This window comes from Anser cygnoides, chromosome 5 (assembly GCF_040182565.1).
Source record: "Anser cygnoides isolate HZ-2024a breed goose chromosome 5, Taihu_goose_T2T_genome, whole genome shotgun sequence".
NCBI lineage: Eukaryota > Metazoa > Chordata > Aves > Anseriformes > Anatidae > Anser > Anser cygnoides.
Window position 1 is genome coordinate 13,616,128 of NC_089877.1, and position 19,831 is coordinate 13,635,958.

The following is a 19,831-nucleotide window of genomic DNA, read 5'->3' on the forward strand; positions in this document are numbered from 1 at the left end:
CTAAACGTCTTTTAAAGACCTCCAGGGATGGTGACTCCACCACTTCCCTGGGCAGCCCATTCCAATGCCTAACAACCCTTTCAGTAAAGACGTTCTTCCTAACATCCAACCTAAACCTCCCCTGGGGCAACTTTAGCCCATTCCCCCTCATCCTGTCACCAGACACGTGGGAGAACAGACCAACCCCCACCTCTCTACAGCCTCCTTTAAGGTACCTATAGAGAGCGATGAGGTCTCCCCTGAGCCTCCTCTTCTCCAGGCTGAACAATCCCAGCTCCCTCAGCCGCTCCTCGTAAGACTTGTTCTCCAGACCCCTCACCAGCTTGGTCGCCCTTCTCTGGACTCGCTCGAGCACGTCCATGTCCTTCCTGTAGCGAGGGGCCCAAAACTGAACACAGTACTCAAGGTGCGGCCTCACCAGAGCCGAGTACAGGGGCACAATCACCTCCTTAGACCTGCTGGCCACACTGCTTCTTATGCAAGCCAGGATGCTGTTGGCCTTCTTGGCCACCTGGGCACACTGCTGGCTCATATTCAGCCGACTATCAACCAGTACTCCCAGGTCCTTCTCTGCCAGGCAGCTTTCCAACCGCTCATCTCCCAGCCTGTAGCGCTACTTGGGGTTGTTGCGCCCCAGGTGCAGGACCCGGCACTTGGCCTTGTTGAACTTCATGCAGTTGGCCTCAGCCCATCGCTCCAGCCTATCCAGATCCTCCTGCAGAGCCTTCCTGCCCTCGAGCAGATCGACACACGCACCTAACTTCGTGTCATCTGCAAACTTACTGAGGGTGCACTTGATCCCGTCATCCATTTTGCATCTTTTCTGTTGAGAAACTAGGCACATAAGGAACACGGCACAAGACTGAGGTATCTCTGCAAAAAACCTACCTTTTTGGCTTGGAAAGGCGCCCCCCTTCTTCAGCAAACTGCCCCCTCCCTCATTAAGAAGACATAGGATTAATTTTTTCGTACACGTGCTTCAGCACTTCTCCTTGCTGGACTCACTGGTGTTCAGACCCCATTCTGCCACCCACAGCAAGTCCCCTCCATTTGCTGCATTCTTACAAAATAAAAACATTATAAATGGCAACGTCAGTTAGGAACGAGGTAATTAGGTGTCAATTTTCCGGCATTAGACTGTCAGATCTCTTCCTGCATGAACTACTGGATGGTGTCCCAGAGAGACAAAAGGGTTCCTTTACTGACACTGAGCTTTTAGCCAATTGTGTAAAAAATATTGCGCACAAAAGTGGATGAAACAGAATCTGGCTTATCAACAACTGTGTTTAAATGTTCATCAGCATTTGTGGTGCTGTGGGCTGGTGGGGACCTCTTTCAGCTGGAAGGTCAGACCCCTGCCACGTGAGCTGCTGGATGTGCTTTGCACCACAGCATTCCCTAAAAATTCCCTAAAAACCCTCGGGGGTTCCCGCGCAAGTCTGTGAGGAGGGGGGACACCAGGCTGGGTGGGGGGTTCCTCCTGCTGGCTCCCCTGGGGTTGCCTGGCTGTCATCCACAGGGGACCCAGGGAGAGGCGGAAAAGCGTTCAGTTTCTTCTACAAGTCCACATGCAGAGTGTCCATCGCATTGCTATATGACCACAGGACACGGTGTCCATAGCAGGGGGCTCACGTCTGCTCTCCAGGCTTCGAGGAAAAGGTTCCTTGGGGCCGGCCTACCCCTTCTTCTGGGAGAGGTCAGGCGGTTGCAAGCAGAAAGGAAAATTGTGCCGCCATTAACAAAACACCGCTTTTTCCTCACATGGAAAGGACTCAGATTGGCAGGACTGTCACGTTGGTTCTCTTATGAAGTGCGAAATGAGCTGGTTGGTGAGTCTGCCAGCCAGCTTTTAGCTCTAGAAGCACCAGGGAGAAGCCACACGAAAATTAAGGACATTTCTCTTCTACATTAATGGTTGTTGGATGGAGAATCAGATTAGAGGTTTTTCCCTTTGAAAATCTGAAAAAAGTCCCACAAAAAAAGGCAAAAAGGAAATTACATGACTAAGAAGGAAACCCGGCCAGAAATTCCCAGTTACCAGTGACCGCAGCAGGGTGGGACAGGCCCTGAAGGAGGTGTGGGGAAGAGCTCTTTGAAAGCATGCGTCTGTGGAGAACTGCACCCATACCCAGCAGGGATATGTCTTTTTCCTTGCTTTGGTGTATGAGTCTTTCACCATTAATGGCAGAGCTGTATGAATGTGTTGGCAATGCAGTGCTCTGCAGGTATATTATGAATGACTCTGGGTTAAGCCTGATGAACAGGCCCCCAGGGAGGCCACAAAATCCTGCTGAGTTCAATAGCAAAGCAAGAAGCCTCCAGGTTGCTGATCTAAATCCAGACTCATAGATGCAACCCCCTCCAACTTTTTCTTTCCTCTGATCCCTGGCAGTTGTGCCACCGTCTGCTGAGCCCACCTTGAGAGCCCACCCGAGCCTGCTCACCTGGTGGCCACGTAACATAAGAGAGGAGGACAAGGCACTGACAGGGACAGTGAGCAGGGTGGGATGATCCTGCCTGGGGTTGAGATCTGTGTATGGAGCCAGGGAGCCCTCTCTGCGAGCACTGTAGAGCTGTATGGGAATTTGGAGCTGTGGTTTTGTCAAAACTGGAGTGATGCTGCAGGTAAGGAGAGCTGCTCCAGCAGGACCGGTCCCTCATACTGGCACTAGCATCCTCCTTGAAATTGCTGGCTGACCCTGCGGAAAGCTAGCCAGGTGAGTGCCAACACCAGCAAAGAGGAGGTGGTGGGACTGCTGTCAGAGGAGATGAGGAAAGCAGGACCTCTCCCATGGCAGCATCAGCCTCAGCATCCGTGTGCCCCCAGGCAGTGCTGGCTTTAGGATTTTCTGCTCTGCCCAGCCCTGGCAGTGCTGACAAAGCTGTTTGCAGGCTGGGAACTGGAGCGGTGAGCTGGACCAGGTTAAAAATAATCCATGAAAAAAAAAAATCTGCTTAGTTATTGTAGTATTAGTGTGTGCATGCAGATTGCCTTTTACCCAGATCGGTGCCCGGATCCCGTTCTCAGCATGGTTCCACGACAGGGCTGCAGGGACAGCAGCAGGAGCGAGCACTCAAACCGAAGCCAGAAATCCAGAGAAGAGGTGACCAAGGTCAGTACTGAAATCTTTTAGTCTAGGTGAGACACATACCAATAATGCCTTTTTTAAAGCACTGGGGCCTGAGAATCTGCGCTGGTGTATTCTTAATGAATGATCAGAACTGCTTTTCCATATGAAATGTTTTCTCTGTAGCTCCCCCAAAGGCTGCAGAGTGAGGAATGTCTCCACTCACAAGCACTTAAAAACTCAGCGGTTTGTTTCTAGGCATCTGTCACATGTTTTGGCAGTCTGTAGGAATGTGCATTTCTATATATCGCAAGCAGCTACCCAGACTTCAGCCAAATAACTTGCATTTAACTAAAAAGCTATCTTTAGGGAAGGCACCAAGTTCTGATCTGAAGGAATCGAGACAAATAACTTCTCTTTCTCTTTGCATTCCCCTTCCCTGTTATGAACATGGGTGTTAATTCTCTGTATGACTTAGACTGCTTCCACATTGTGGCCATCGGTTCTTCTGATGCTTTCCTTTATTCTTTGATACAGTCTTGGTACTTTCTTCTTGGGAAGATATATCTAGACTGTAGTCTAGTGAACACAAAGTCTTTCTTTCTGGGTAAGTTAACAAACTGATCTCTTTAAAGCTCTCATTGCAAGACATTTTCACCAGTCTTTGTATTGCTTTCCAGGTTTTGCTGTGAACTCCGTTCAGTTTTTAAACTTCCCCTTTAAAACATGGTTAGGGTCCGCCTAGCCCGAAACGCACATGTACACAAATGGCTTCTTTGTTCTTTGCTTCCAGGGTCACCTTAGTATTTTGTCATGCCATTACACTGCTAGCTCCCAGTGACCTTTTTAGCCTTTCACCCTTTCCAGTCGATGCTGCCAGGTGCTGTCCATCGTGCTGTGGGGATGGGCTGTGCCTGCACCACTGGGCATGGCACTGCCCTTGGAACCCCCCTGTTTTGTGAATGGGCCCATGCTTGTTAAATCAAACACTCCCAGATCAGATAGCATAACACTGTCTCTTCCCTAGCTTGCACATCTCCATGTCACTTCTGAATTTTATCAGCAGTAATTTTATATTTAACTTTCTGGTACCGGTTAAAATACCGAATAGATTACATATAAATACCCCTCCTTTAAAAACCCCACCACAGCACCATCTCTGTTTGCTGGGGATTCTCCACTGACGATTAACTTTTGAGATCTAAAAGGAACCAGCTCTTAATCTAGTTAATGGGTGCATTATTAATATAAATCATTCTATTCTGGATTAATTAAAGTGTCATCAGCACTACATTACCAGGTTTCTGTAACGGTGGTAATGTGCAGTTTATTCCTACCCCGGGGGATTTCTTGGTACAAACTCCTTGCATTGGCTTCCCTCCAGCTGCACGCCAAAGTGTGGGACAGTACCCCCTGCTCCTCTGTCCCGTGGGACCAGCACATCACTGAGAAAAGAGCTAGGAATGCTTTCAGGTCCACGGCATCATCTATGCTGCTGCATCATTTCCTCTCCCTGGGATATTTATGGGTTCCTCGCCAGTATTTTCTCTATCACAGTACCTTTGAGGCTGAGCTGCTGACCAGGGGACACAATTTGCAAGACGTTGTCATTGCTCCAGCCCAAGTTTTGCAGTATGTCCCGTAGCTTTGTTCCACGTTGACCCTTCTGCATCCTCTACCCTCTCCTCGTACCACGGAGTGGCAGCTCTGCTCCGACTGCTGCGCTGGGGGGCTGGGGACCCTCTTAGCGGCTTGCTGCACCGTGAGGGGACAGCGCTGGCCAGGAATTTCTTACAGCTTGAAAGTGCAGCCAGACCGAGTGCTTCCCGCACACGTCATTTATTAATAATTCATTTTATTGCAGGGGTGGCAGAAATGTTGCGCTTCCACAACTGTTAGGGCAGTACGTTACAGACTGTCTATGCAACAGTTATCTATTAGCTGTGTGTTATCCCTTACAGGCTACTTTATTAAAAGAAGATAATTCAGCCGAGTGACCAGAGGACTAAAGCAAATACTTCCAGCAGATTTTCACGGACAGAGCCTCCACTGCTCGCTGCTGCCCCTGCGTATTATGTTACGAGCACTACATCATGAGAACATGATCTATAAACCCCAGGATTCTCCCTTCCAAATTAGAGACGTGTAGATCAAATTTAGCTTTGAATTAAAGTTTTATTTAAAGGAAGCATTTGTCTATGTCAAATAAATACTTCCGTGTGGTTTTGAAGTCCCAGAGGAAAAAAAAAAAAAGACTTTTGTAGCAAGTAATTTGTCTCCTGCTTTTTTGCTATCCAAACTATTTCTTGTTGTTCTAATGCATCACAGTCTGAAAATAATTGTAACTGGAAACTAATTATAAACAAAAAGGAAAACGACCATCCAGACTTCATTGTCTGTAATGAGAGGAAAATTGAATATAATTATAAACCTTTGATATTTTGCTGCTCTCAGCTGTTGATAATAGCATAATTGAAGATAATCAAATTGCTTTTTTAAAGAAGTGTTTGCTTAAAGGGCAACACATTACCCTTAACTATAGTACTGAAGAATGTAAGGGGAAAACAGCCTTCATTTTGCATTAAAAACAGTAACTGGAAAAAAACAAAACCAAAACCAAAACCAACAGTGGTAGAGTTTTGCCAACTCTCATGACACTTGGTATTTTCCTTAAAGCTTCTGATTACTTGGGTTTCTCAGCTTTCATTTTAAAAATAGTGCTTTCTTGTCCTCTAAGAGGTTGCAGAAAGCCTGAGCTTACACACAAAATATTTAAAGATTCCCAAGCCAGAAGCAAATAAAAGGCAACTTTTTATTTTTTATTTATTTATTTATTTATTTATTTATTTTTATTTCTTTGCATGCCATGATTTTAAAGCAGCTCTGGCTGCTTAGTTGTTGGCTATTTTCTTCTTCTCTCTCCATGCTGCCAGCACTCCTGAGGTGTGTTTAGGGCAAGAACCACCTTTGTATTGTGTGGCTGTGCAACACTTGGGGCTTCTAACAGTCTCTAAATCTGACATTAATACAAGTAATATTAATGACTGTGATGCAGGGCATTTTCAAAGCTAAGCAAATGACTTTATCAAAAGTATGAAAACTAACAGTACAGATCCTTTTCAAGATGAAGAACTTCATCAAAGTCCCACTGAGCTGAAAATGGGACAAAAATGACTGAAAACAGTGGCTTCCATTGGGAAGGATTGCACTGCAAGATGTTTCAAAAAATACCTGAAGATTCTTTTCTCATTTTCCTTCTTCTGTTTTTTAATATATGAGCTTAATTTTGAAGGTGTGCTTCAAACTGTGTTGGGAAGAGGAAAATGTTAACTGGTTTGATTTTTTTCAATTTAAATTTCTTAGCTAAAACACTGTGTTTTTACCAGGTGAAAGCTTTAGGTTTTCCCCAAAAGTTGGATTCTATTTTCTTTTTGCTAGTAACGTAGTTAAGGATTTGCTCATCAAAGGAACAAAGTGTTTGTCTAATAGAAAATGTCAGAAGTGTTTTTTAACAACTATTTCAGTAACATAGATGGAAATGGAGACAAAATCAGTAAAAAATATGGATTTTTTTCTTTCTTTTTCTTTCATTTTTTTCTGTTTTGAGATTAAAACAACTTAAATGCATAAAAAAAATCACTCAAATGGAGTTTCATGTTTTAGTCAATTCACATAATGCAAGGGCAAAGAAATGCCTTAAAAGTATGGGGTGGGTTTGGTGGACTTTCCATCTAAAAGAGTTTTCATTTTCTTTTAAATTGGCACTATCAGTTTTGTCCAGACTTGTCTGAAAATTGTTTGTCTTGTGTTTTTATGAGTGGCCTTTTTAGTGAGAGGAAAAAATATTGTGTTTTTTTTTTTTTTCTTTTTCCAATTTATTTGTGAATATGATAGCACATTGTGTATATTCCCTTTCATTGTTCCCCCAGTACGGGCACTCAGGCAATTTCCCCTGTTTGTGTGGGTCTTTAAAAAAGAACCAAGAGAATGTCACAGCAAGCCCACAATCGCTGGCAGGCGGAAGACTTTACCGGCTTCAGACCGGCCGTGGCCAAGCTTTTTGCGTTTGCACATTATTTTTCCTTGGCCTGAAAGTTCATGAGGATGGTGGCAGTCCCGGGTGACAGGAGGAAAGCAGGGCCACCCACGGTGTACTCAGTGAGGAGTTATATGCTCCTGTTTGCATGCAGAGGCTAAGCATCATCCTTACAGGCGCCCACAAAGCACTAACGCTCAGAGATAGCCCCGGAGCCAGGGACACCCTCGCTCACTCCTTTGTGTGCCAAGGAGGGACGGTGACAGGAGGCTTAGCAGAGCTGAAGTGGGAGCAAAAGCTCAGCCTGGTTTTGTTTTTCTTTTACAAAAAGCAGATGTAGTCATCTTGTAACTTCCACTGCTACATGCCTGGGACAGAACAGGATGAAGGACCTGGATTCTGTAGCTGTGACTTGGGGCGTGTAGCTCCTCAGCTGTGCTACCAGAGGAGGGTTTTTGTCTCCAAGAGATAGCTCTGAGCTATGGGGTGCGTTATACTGCCAAGTGGTTTGGAAAAGCATCTACCTCTTTCATGGTCAACGTGCACAACTTAAAACAGCTTCTGCAGGAGACATCTCGGCAGTTCCTAAGTATTTTCTTCTTGTTCTATTTCCTTTGTTTCTGACTGGTTCCCAGTGCCATTTTCAACCATGTCTTCTCCTTTCCAATTTCCTACTTGACAGACATCTTCCAGACTCAGTTTCTGACTATTTTCTTATCAAAGTTTCTGTCATTTGATAAAACTAGAAAATGTGATAGTTTCTCATCGGACACAGGAATTTCTTTTGAGAGTAAAAATCCTTTTCCTCCCTCACAGTTATCAGAAATGTGTGGCTACTGCTACTTTTAACTTTGGAAAACTAAAGATTAAAACAAAGGGCATCAGAAAATTAGTCATTTGTTTATGCAGGACCTAGATTAAAAACAATTTTGTTTTGGATTGCTACAGAAATTTCATTAGCAATTCCCTCTGGGCTGCTTGGTTACTGTCACTACCAAGAGACAAAGCAGAAAGGAGGAAATGAAATGTTAAAAGATGAGTCCACTCACTTTATGCTCCATTAGGAACACATTAAATAGCAAACAACTACGATCATCTTTACCAAATAATAATAATAATAATAATAATAATAATAATAAAAGACTATTTTAAAGCAAATTGGGCTTTCTTCAAGCTTCCCAAATACTGTACGTGCAGAACCATAGCCTCAGCCTGGGCTCCTGCAAGGCTCTCCTGGTGCTGCTCCTGCACCTGATGCACAGCAAGGAAAGCGTTGTGTTTCCCTCAAAGCCAGGTGCCACTTCTCTTGCCTCTCCTGAATCGGCCAGTGCAAACTGATTTGTGAACACAGCTGTGACTCTGCTTACAGGGGCTTACCCATTTTTCTAATCAAGCTCAGTTCCAAGGAAGGTGTCTCCCTGAGGATGGAAAACAAGCCAGAGCAAGAGGAAATTGTCAGGAAGGTATTTTGGGATTGGGACAGCCTGTACGTGGGACAGAACAAAGTGGAGCAGTGCAGAGGGAAAAAAACAAAACAAAACAAAACAAAACACCACCACCAACAACAACACAGTGATGGGAGCTAGCCGAGTATGCAAATGCAACTATCTTGTCAGGCAGTGATGCTGAAACCTGCAAAGCCCCTTTCCACAGCACTGCTGATCCCTCCACCAGCAGCAAGCTCCAGCTACTTTCAAGGACAGCAGTCTCACTGACTTTTGAGGAACTTTTTGTAGCATTTCCTTTTTCCACGTAACTGCAACAAATCCAAACCACTTCTCTTTTTAAGTTAATGCCCTTCTCGTGGCATTTGCTGTCTGTGTGCAGGAGCTGCTCGGGCAGTTTGGCTGTGCCCAAGCTGCAGTCACAGACTCTGAGCGGTACCAAGCAGGGACTCCCCAGCTGGCCTGGAACTTGCTAACTTGAGCAATGGGAACAGCCTGGGGCAATGCAGAGCCCAGCAGGGGCTAACAGGACACCTGATAGCCAAATTGCTATCAGGACACCAGCTACTTATTTTGAAGCTAATTTCAATACCTTTACACTACAACCAAATTATTTCTATGCCAAATCTCTTATAAGCATCGAATATAATTTCCTGTGTACTACAAGTTTCTGAAACACTCCTTCTGGTTTTAAAAACATGAGAATTTGCACTGTATTTCATCAGACACACAGTGCCAAAATGTGGCAGGCATGTCCTAGTTTACATCTTAAGTTGCGTGGCTTTCTTTGTTAGTGTTTACTCCTGTAAATGAGTTTCTGGAAACCCCATTATCCATGGGGATCTAGATCCACGACTTTTATTTATTTATTTTTAACTGTCTGTAATTCTCGGCTTTATTTTCTTCACATCCAGCCTTTGTCAGGAGCTCTGCTGTTGCACAGTTTCTCCAGCAAGGGGCACGAGAGATCTTCAGCTGAAAGCTGAAGCTGCTTCACCGCGTGGGTTTTGTGCAAAGCCTCTGAAGTCCAGGTTGTGCGTTTCTGTGTGTGCCTGAGCCACCCAGAAGGGCTGCATGAAATGAATGCTCAAAATACTTTGTCAGGCTGATCTCGGGTACTACCCCTATGCTGTCGTTTACACCACTTTGGGCCAGGAGGCCATTCAAATGTGGGTTCATTTGTAGGAGGCAGTAAAATAATGTATTCCTCTCTCATTACTGTTGATGCACATGCAGTCTTTCTGGATAGTCGTGGTGGCATAACACATCATGTTTTGTAAGTGGGTGGATTATGATACAGTTTCACAGACCCTTGCACTGAACTATGATACCTTTCCTCACTTTCTGAACAGCCAGCTGACCCCTCTAGCCTCAAAGCAGCTGTGATCCCACCCAAAGTGTTATCAATGAATACCGCAAAAGCCCTGAGCAATGTTTCGCAGGAAGATCATTTCAATTTTCCCTCTCTTCATGTCTCTCTAGCTCCCCAGTGATGCATTTGCCCTGTAAAACACCATCACCACATCTCAGGACATGGGTACACGTTACCTGCCAGCTGATTGCCTCTGTGCATGCCACTTTGCATGTCCAGTCCAAGCCCAGATGCAGCTGAAGAGGTGATGGAGGAACTGCAGGAGGGCCCACCTTGCCATCAGAAGCACCAGGCAGGGTGGCAGAGGATGGCACATCCTCAGCTGATACAGTAAGTGTGTTGGCGTAGGGCGGGCAAAGCAATAATCACGGCAAGAGAATAAGGAGCACCATGGCTGACTGAGCTTTAGCTCCCTGGGGCTCAGATCGGTTGTCACAGCTAAGTGTGGCACATTTCTCACTCTGCTGCAGCCTCTGAAGTGGAGGGATTTGTGGTGGTTACTGAGATTCATGCGTTGGGCACTGGTGCTGCCTTAGGTTTGGTAACCGCCTGCTTTTAATCTTCCTGTCAAAAGCTGACAAAGCTTTTTTTCCCTGGGCCTGTGTTTACCTCTCTGCCTAGAGAAGCTGATGCAGTGGGTAGATAAGTCAGCCCTCATGCCCAGGAGGGAGCAGGGAATCTGCAGGCAAAGGGAAAAAGTTTGACAAGAGCAAGTATCAAAAGAAATAGGAAGTGTTCAAATACACGAAAGAAAGCAATGTATCTTCTCTGGCAGTGCCTCACACACAAACACACAGAGATGACTTCCTCATGCCCCTCCCAGTGCCTTAGAAATTTGAGGTTTTCTCTCTTCTGTACAAGTGCATTAGCGTACCTCTATGTGCAGCCTTTTCAAGTGCCCAGGTCCTCCTCCATTAGCAAAAGCTGCTGCTGGCATCGCGGAAAAAAAAGGAGAGGACCATTTTTTTTTTTTTTTTTTTTGTGTAACAGAATCCCTGATACTCATAAGCTACCTAAGAAAGAGAGGGGACGGCTACTACAGTTTCAACCCAAACAGTGGGGTAGAGGCAGGCAAGAGTTAACCTCACCTGTTTGGAGTTGCAGCGTAGGCAATAAAACCAGGGATAACCTCTGCATATCTGTATTTATCTTAGATTTAGCCACGGTGACCATGTCCAGGCGTTTCCAGTTTACAAGGGAACATGCGAGGTCAGGTACCTGAGGAAGGTCCTGGGAGAAGAAAAGAGCCACAAGGGAAGGTCAGCACCCCAGAGCACCTTGAGAAGCAGCCAGTATCCAAAAACAGAGGAAGCCTTAATACTGAAGGACGATGCAATGCCAGATTTGTGGCCACCCCCGGAGGTGTTCATGCCCAGGCTGTGTCCCTCTTCTGCCAGCATAGACTGCATGCGTGGAGGTGCACTGCGTAGGCTTTGCTAGGTGATAGGGAACCCAAATCCCAGCTGCTCACCGTGCACATGTCCTTCCTGGGATTCAGGGTGCTTCCCTGCTGGCTCAGTCATGCAATGCTTGGGAAGATCTGCCTTGTCCAAATTCAGCATCTCAGCAATGTCTTGAAACAAGGAGAGCTTTTCTGAAGAGCTGCTCTTGCAGAAAAATTGCCGGCTTTTTAGATGTCCACATTGCCCAGTAATTGCAGGTCTGGCCAATATCTCGCACAGCCGTATGCAGGATTATCCAGCCAGGGCACCTGGTCTGCAGGACCGCATCGGTGTATCAAAGACTAAATTTTCCCTCTGGCCATAGCAGCTCTTGGCAGCTCATAGCTGTTGTGCTGCGTGTGCTTGTGCTCCCACAGCGCTGTTCAGAAATATGATTTTCTAGAGAGCACAGTCTTTTCTCTGTCACTGTAACCAAAATTTACCTGGGCAAATACACAGCCTTCTTCATTACTTACAAGCAGTGGGAGCTGAGGACTTTGCTGGCAATGATTTTAAGTTCCCTTCCAGATGGCTGCTGGAACACGAGAAAGCAGCAGGACAGGAAGGCGCCTCTACGAAATCTCTTGAGATAGTGGGCATACGCTGATGACTCCTGGTTGGTGAATGTGCTCCTAGGTCTATCAATCAGTCAATTTGCAATGCAAGAAATACCAGCCCCAGGGACCTGGCGTAATTTAGCCAGTTTAGTGATGGGCACTGTTCCAAGCCAGCAGTTGCAGTTCTCCTTGCTCCAGATGACTTCAGACACAACCACAACATCACAGTATCTGTAATCTCTGCTCTGCACTCTGCTCTGCGCAATGATAACACATACCCACATGCCATTGCCTCCTCCTTGCATACTTTTCCCTAGGGAATGGGCTGGAGGCAGCCTTCATCTCCCTGCCTCTCTTCCTCCCCTGGTCCAGTGGCGTGCCCTGCTGTCCATTGCAGTGCTGGAGCCAAGCAGCTGGGTGTAGAGGGGCAGTGGGGGCAAGGGGGCTGGGAAAGGGAATGTGTTTGTGGGTAGCACTGGGGTAACTGGAGAGGGGAATGGGGGAGGAAGGAGAAAGTGCGTAGCCTCCACTGCCACCTCACACCCTGACTATGCTTGTTTTGGTATCAATATTTTTCAAAGTGTATGCTCTCGCACTCCCACTGGTTAGTTTTGCGCTCACCACATCCTGTGTTGTATCGTTCATTGCTTTGCTTAGAATTTGTTTCTATTTAGCAGGATACGACACCTGTGTTGTCCTGTTCATACTTTAAAAGTGCTAATAGTACGATAGTTTGCAGCCATTTCTCAGTTTCCCCAAATTTTATTAAAAATTGGCATTAACTATCTGGAGAGGTGTCTAGGGAGCTTTTAGAAACCTTTTAAACATTATCTGGATGTCCTGACTTTGAAATATTTAACACTAGAAAATTATATTCAATAACTTTGATTGTTAACAGATAATAGAGTAGAATAATTCATTAATCTCGTAGGATACTAATATACCATTTTATTTCTTTAAGTACACAAAAAATAGAGATTAATTGGATGCTTCTTTTTTCTTTTTTTTCTTATTTTTTTCTTTTTTTTTCCTTTTTTTTTTTTTGTTTCCCTACAGGAATATTAGATCTATCAGAAGATATCTTAATCTCAATAACAAGTTCAGGATTTCCATTGTTCTCAGAACATTTTTATCCACTTTATCCATCTTGATATTGTTGAGTCATAGATTTGCCACCACTTCTTCCAACTCCTGTTAGAGCCTCCTCTTCTTCTCTTTGTTATGCATTTGCACAGCTACTCACAGACTGCCTATATGCATGTTACTCAAATTGTCTGTCTCCAGAGCTCCCCTCAGCCAGGATATTTTTAACAGAACACATATTTTTAGCTGCTGAAAAATGATGTTAACTTTTGTAATATCTAGGGGAGGTGATTTTTTTTGTTTGTTCTTGTGTTTGCTTTTTGTTTTAACTACCACTTTTCCTTTCCTGACCATTTTTCCTCATAATTACTTTATCTTGGAGGTATTGCCTGTTTTACATTGTAAGGTAAGGCCCATAATCTGTACACCCAATACAAATTTACCCTGGTTCTGATCAATATACAATATATAATGGTATAATTTTATGGCCCAGGAACTTCCATTTAATCGGCTGAATCCACCCATGCTCATCGGCACAAGCTTTCACTGCTCTCTTTGCAGGTGGAGGAATGAGTCACAGACAGACAAAGTGATGTGGCCAAAACCACAGGGAAAACCTGCAGCAAGATTTTTCCCATTTCAGCCGAATCCCCAGTCTTGGGCTGCAAAAACATCCTCCTGAGTGTGCTCCCACGTGTGAGCACGTACCCATACGTGTGGGTGCCTGCACCGCCCGTCCTCTGAGGGAACCAGCCATGTGCAGCTATGACCCAGGCCTCATGTTCCAGCAATTAAATAAAACTCTCTTTTCTGTGTTTTCTCCTCCTGTCAGTACGAAGCCTAGTGAACACAGTGAAGTCCTGTGTGGCTGGTTTTGTTACAGCACTAAAATGTGGGACGATTATTACCCTGGAAGAGAGGAGGAGGCCTAGAGAAGGTGTCTGAATTATTCAGCTCTCTATAATGGGAAGAGAGACATTCTTTTCTGCTTCACAGGCACCTACTGAAATTATGATATGATTAAAATGGAAACACATTTTGGCCTTTACAGTTCCCTGTTCTCTGAGGAACAGAGGCTTGGATATGCTGCGTGAAAAGGCTTGCTAGAATATGACGCAGAGCAGCATTTGCTGATTTAGCTTTCTGCCTCTGGTCTGCAGGCCCAAGTCTATGGGCTGCTTCTGTGGGACCCGTGAAATGCAGCGAAGGAAAACTAAGCCAAGGCCCTGCCTAAATCCTCTGTGCAGCTGTCTGTCTGCCCAGGCAGCTAAAGATATTCAGAGGCCACAGACCAAAATTGGTGGAAAGCCACAAAGCACTGGGTTGAAAGCTGGGCAAAATATTCCTTTCTTGGAGGCTTCAAAGAACCGCAAGGAGGAGCCAGCCTGCAGGGTGGCACCCTTCCCTCCTCAGGGGCGGAGAGGAAGGTTATCTTTGTCTGACCTGATCCATGCTCACGGACAATAAGAGTATTTGGAAGCGGCCCCCGGGGGCTGGTCAGCAATACCCAACAGTGTCAGAGCAGGGTGTGTGTCTGATCTTGCACGCGGCAGAAATGAAAGGTGGAAGCAAAACATGTTTTCTTGATCTGGAATACTCTCAGGACAATAGTTCTTGTGGGAAATACAGACAGCCCTTTGATGACTCACTCTTCAAGATCTTTCTTGAGGGATTCAAAGCAGTCCAGGGGATTTATCCACACAGCTGCCATTAAAACTGCTGCGTGAGGGAGGCACAGCTACATTTGTGGCTAGCTTTGAAAATTTCAGCCTTGATTCATCCATAAAATGCCAGCACGCACCTTCCTTGAGCTGCAGGGAGGCAAGGTGCTCCTGCTGCAGGATCTCACGGTGTTGAACAGATCACACGCAAGCAAACAGGCCCAGGGCACCTCTGGCTGGCAGTGGCAGCACTACAGCCGGGAAGATTTAGAAAGCAACATACGGGCTCTGTGTGTGTGGCTGTGAGACAGTGTCACAGAGATAAGGTGGGAAGCCAGATTGAAATGAGGCTGAAAAAGTGACAGAAAAAGATAAGCGGGAAGAGATAATCTTCCCCCCACCCCGCCTCAGCTTTTCTCAGGGAAATGGCCCAGAAGGGACCTACTAGGGCTGTTTAATTCTCACTCCTGACAAAGAGGGACTGTACGATGATGCAGTAGGTTTCCTCTGGGGAAGCTAGATGGAGGTTTTTCCATTCCCAGCTAATGCTTGCAATATAATAGATGCTAGTACTCCACACCTCCAGGGTTCCAGGGAGCCCCTGCCTGCCCTGCCTTCAGGAGCTGGTTGTAGAAGAAGCTCCAGGACCTTGGGAAGCGCAAGTCCTCCGACTCATGCTCATAACCTTGTCAGCTCTGCGTACGGCTCAGGGGCTGTTTGCCATTGCCCTGGCATCACTCTTCTCCCACTGCTGCCATCCCATCTAACAGCTCTCTGCTCAGTGCTCTCTCCTCTGTGTGCGCTGGCATCCACAGCCCCAGCACCATCAGATCTAACGTTATGCTGGCCCTTAGCCCAGCAACATGCCCCTCTTTCCTGCAAGAGCAGCTGTAAGTAACAGGCTAGGGAGCAGGGCATTTGCTCCATGAGCACTGATAGCCTGGGGTCTTCCTTACCCGTCCCCTGAGGGCTACCCAGCAAAGCCAGCCAGTGATGGCATACAGCTGCATCCCTGAAAGGAGGTTTCATCACTCCAGTTCATCAGGGTGGGCTGTGAGGTCTGAGCTTTGTGCCAGGAAGGTACCTTCAAAGCAGCAGCAGTGCTCCCCTGCCCCTCACATGTGCTGTCCTGTGTGGTTATACCATGCATAGGACACAGCTCCTGCTTTTTCCATGTTCACACACGCATAAAAGGAAATAATAAAAAAATGTTGCTCCTAACAAAAGGAGCATAATGTGGTGAAAGTATTCTGAAACTCTTAGAGATCCACTATATCTAGCATGAGTTATTATGCACCTGGAAGTTGATACCATAGGCATGAGATTCAATATTCACCTTCTGCTAGTTATTATTCTCCAGTTTAGAAATTTCAAGCCTACAATTAGAGAGAGGAAACAATGCCTGCTGACCAGCTACACATCCACAGGCACGAACAGTGACACGTAGAGGCAAAACAATCAGCAAAGAAATGGTGGGCTGGAAATTGTTCAGCCCAATACTTAGGCAGAGCGCTGTTATTGTCAGAGAGAAGCTGTATGCAACACCACAGTGTTTTATCCATCTGCCTATGGGTTAAAGCATAATGGTGCAGACCTGGATCAGGATATCAGGGGCTTGTCTGCTGTGATGGATGATGCCTCTTGCATTTCTTTCTTTGCAGTTTATTACAGACTGAGTGCTCTGTGGGAGGGCTGCGTGGCCGGGCAAGCGCCTGCTCCCTTCTGCCAGCAGCTGCATTCTGGGTCAGAGGGGGGCCTCTGGAAGGAGGGAGAAATCACACTTTCTGAGAGAGAAACTGAGTTTGCAGAAGTGAGAGAAGGTACCAATGCGGTGCTCTTTCTTAGCATTTGGGTTTCCAGTCTGTCAGCGCTGGTTATTTTTACCTCCAGCACTGCAGAGCCAGTGCGATGGGTGACGGTTCGTGACACTTTCAGTCCTTCCTGTGAAGACCCTGTGAAGGTGATGCCAAGCCACTGGGGTGCTGGCTGGTTGGTAGCTGCTCTCTCCACAGCCTCCTGCTTTATCTCAGCGTGCTCTTAGGAGCTGAGCTGCCCAGGCACAGCAGCCTCGCTGGTTTGGGGCAGGTAGCATGGAGATGAGGAAGGGAACCAGCTCTGTGCCTGGAAACCAAACAGGCAGATTTTTGGAGCTGTGATCTAGCCCTGAAAGATTATTCCCCTGCTTTGCTTTCAGAGAATAGAGTCCTCATCTCTGTCCTTGTCTACACCTCTATACACGGCCATTACCTGCAGTTATGTCTTAATCTGCAGCTCACACTGTGGGTGGATATAATCCCTTAACATACTCAGGGAATCCCTGTGCACAAGTCAAAAAAATAAAAAAGCAGCCTGCCAAAGAGATATGTGGCTTTCTTTTATTCCTAACAGTACAGTGACACATTGTGCCACAGGCAGCTAACAGCTTATTGATAGAAAAATTGGTGGGGTTTGGGGTCAGCAAACATTGCAGGATGTGAAAGGGAAAGAGAAAAGTTCGCACCTGAACGCAGCATAGAGCATTGTATATGATAATGGGCTGAAATGCTGCAAGATGTCTCAGGTGCTGTTTGGAGGGGAGAGGTGAGGATTATTAACACTGATGCCTGCAACCTCACAAGTGCCAGAGGGCCAGCAGCCTGCAGACGGTTTGTCTGTCTTGAAGATAAACCAAGTACCTCCCAAGTGGGGGCACCGGAAGGTTTCTTTACTCTTCCTAGCTTCGTAGGTGATACTAAAGAGCACATGAATACAATACTCTTGTGCCCCAGGAAATGTCTGCAGATGACAAGGATCTAAATTAGAAAATGTCAGTATTTTCTGTCTCTGCAGCCATACCCCAGGCCAGCCATCGTACCTGAGTGCCTGGCAGATCCGACTGTATTTCTCTCAAGGTACAGGGTTTTGCCCCTCTTCCCTGAAAGCTCCCAGACTGTTTTGTTTCTCAGAGGTCTTTTAGTTTTGTTTTGTGATGTGTGTTTAGAGTAGTCTCTCAAAACTAAGCCGAGAAGCAGCCATTCTCCTCTCCAATGTGCAAGTGACGCAGTGGGAGCTTTTTCTTTGGAAGAATTGAGCTCACAGCGATGCCTACCCAGTGTGTGCTCCCTGCCCCACCTGCGCTGGGCTGGGAGGCTTGTTCCTGGTAGCCGTTTTCTGCAGCACGTAACAGGGTTGTTCCCCTCTGTCGCCTCCTTGGCTTGGCTGGAGGACACAACAGGCTGCTGAAGATCATGTGAAGGAAAGCACAAAAGGGAAGGTTATGGGCTCCTGCTCGTCTAGGTCAACAGGAAACTGAAAGCATGATGTAGTCAGCATACACTGGGAAGGCCTAAGAGTGTCTGGCTGGCACAGATACACCCTCCAAACCTTGAACAACCAAATGATCTTAGGGGTGAGCGCTCTCAGTGGAAAGGATCTTCTACAGCATCTTCCAAATTAATAAATCACTACTGTGAAAGATTTCCTTTGGCAGAGTCTCTGTAGCTTTGGTCTTTGTTGTTCTAAATTCACTCTCTTCCATCCTTGGCTGTTTTCTCCCTCAGATCTGCAGGAAATGAAGCTAATATTTCATTTTATCTGCCAGCTTGTTGTTCTACAAAGGAGCATGTAGGAAGAATAAATGTGACTGTACCCTGACCTGCCTGCCAAAAAATCTGACCCTCTCCCTCCACAAACACACACACTTTTTGACTTGTTTCTTTGAGGAACAACATGTGCAAAGCCAGATGAGACCAGGAGAGAGAATGAGTTCATAAGGAAGGATATTCCCATATTCCCATCTCACCAGTGGCTTTTAATAAATAAACACAGCAATTAATAATTAATAGACCCAAACTTGAAGTCCTTACTCCAGGCAAAATTCTCCTTCGATGAAAGTTTTGCTCAAGCAAAATGTAGGTCAGAAATGCAGACCTGGAATGAAGAAAATGTTAATAAATAATAATGGTGGGCCGACTCTCCCCTCCCAGAAGAAACATTAACTGGAAGGGCCATGTGGGAAGTACAAGTCTGTATTATTCTGCTGGATCTTGTCCAAAGCTGGGGAAAGGAGGAAGCTAATGCAAAGCCTTTCTAACACACATCTCTGATTTAACAGCCAGTGATAAAGGCAGCCAGGGAAGGGCATTACAAGGCCTCCTGAGCCTCACTTTTTATGGAGCAGGGAGATGATCTGTAGAAATTCCTGAGTGAAAGAAACTGTAATATAGATGGGCTCACCACTAATCCCGTCTACAAAAATAATCTAAAAACTGTCCAGAGGGATTGTTTTCCTTCCTGCCTGAAATCATGGCTAACAGCTTCAGACGAAATGCCACATGACAATCTGGCAGACCTGGAATATTCTCATGACTGAAACCAAAACTTCAACACGTCAGTGGTGTGACTCGGTAGATTTTGAGGGTCCCTTGCCCACTGTTACCTCATCTTATGTACATTTCTTCTTCCATTTTTACTGTGGAGAGGTGACATTACAACATTAGGAGGAAAGTTTATGTGAAACTGAGTCAAGAAGGGAATCTTAACTGCCAGTGCTTGGATTTTTGTTTTCTTCCTTGTTAAATTTCTCTACTTCTGGATTTTCCTCTGCTTGCAAGCTAAATTTTCATCCAAGAAATCTATTCCTTTTTGTGCTGGCTTTTCTTTTCCCAGCTTTCCTCATGCCTGCATGATGCTTCTCCCCACATTCTCCCATGGACCCCTTTTGTCTCATATAAAATTCCCAACCCCATCCTTGCCTCCAGGACTTCTGTCTGTCCAGTCATTGGCAACCATGGCATGTTAGGCTGCCTCTTTGCTCGTGATGCTGGCCTAAACTCTGCTTGTCTTTTTCTTGTAGATGTAAAATAACTCCAGCTTTCTTGAGATGTATACACAATTGCTTTCCTGAGCTAAGCCAGGAGCCTTCATTTCCTTCAGATGTCCCATTACAAATCACATTCCTGTTGTTTGGAAAGGCGGTAAAGTGAACAGAAAGACCAAACAATATGCTGATGAGAAAGCTGTCTCTTTTAGTCATAAAGATCAAAGGGGACTCAAAGCAGCTTCATGTAGGATTGGACGGGTAAATGGCAACAAAAGAAATTCAATGTCTTTTTTTCTTCCTTCCTTTCTTTTCTTTAAAGGCTCAGTGCACGAAGGCTCTTCGACTGTTTGTACATTATAAAAGTTT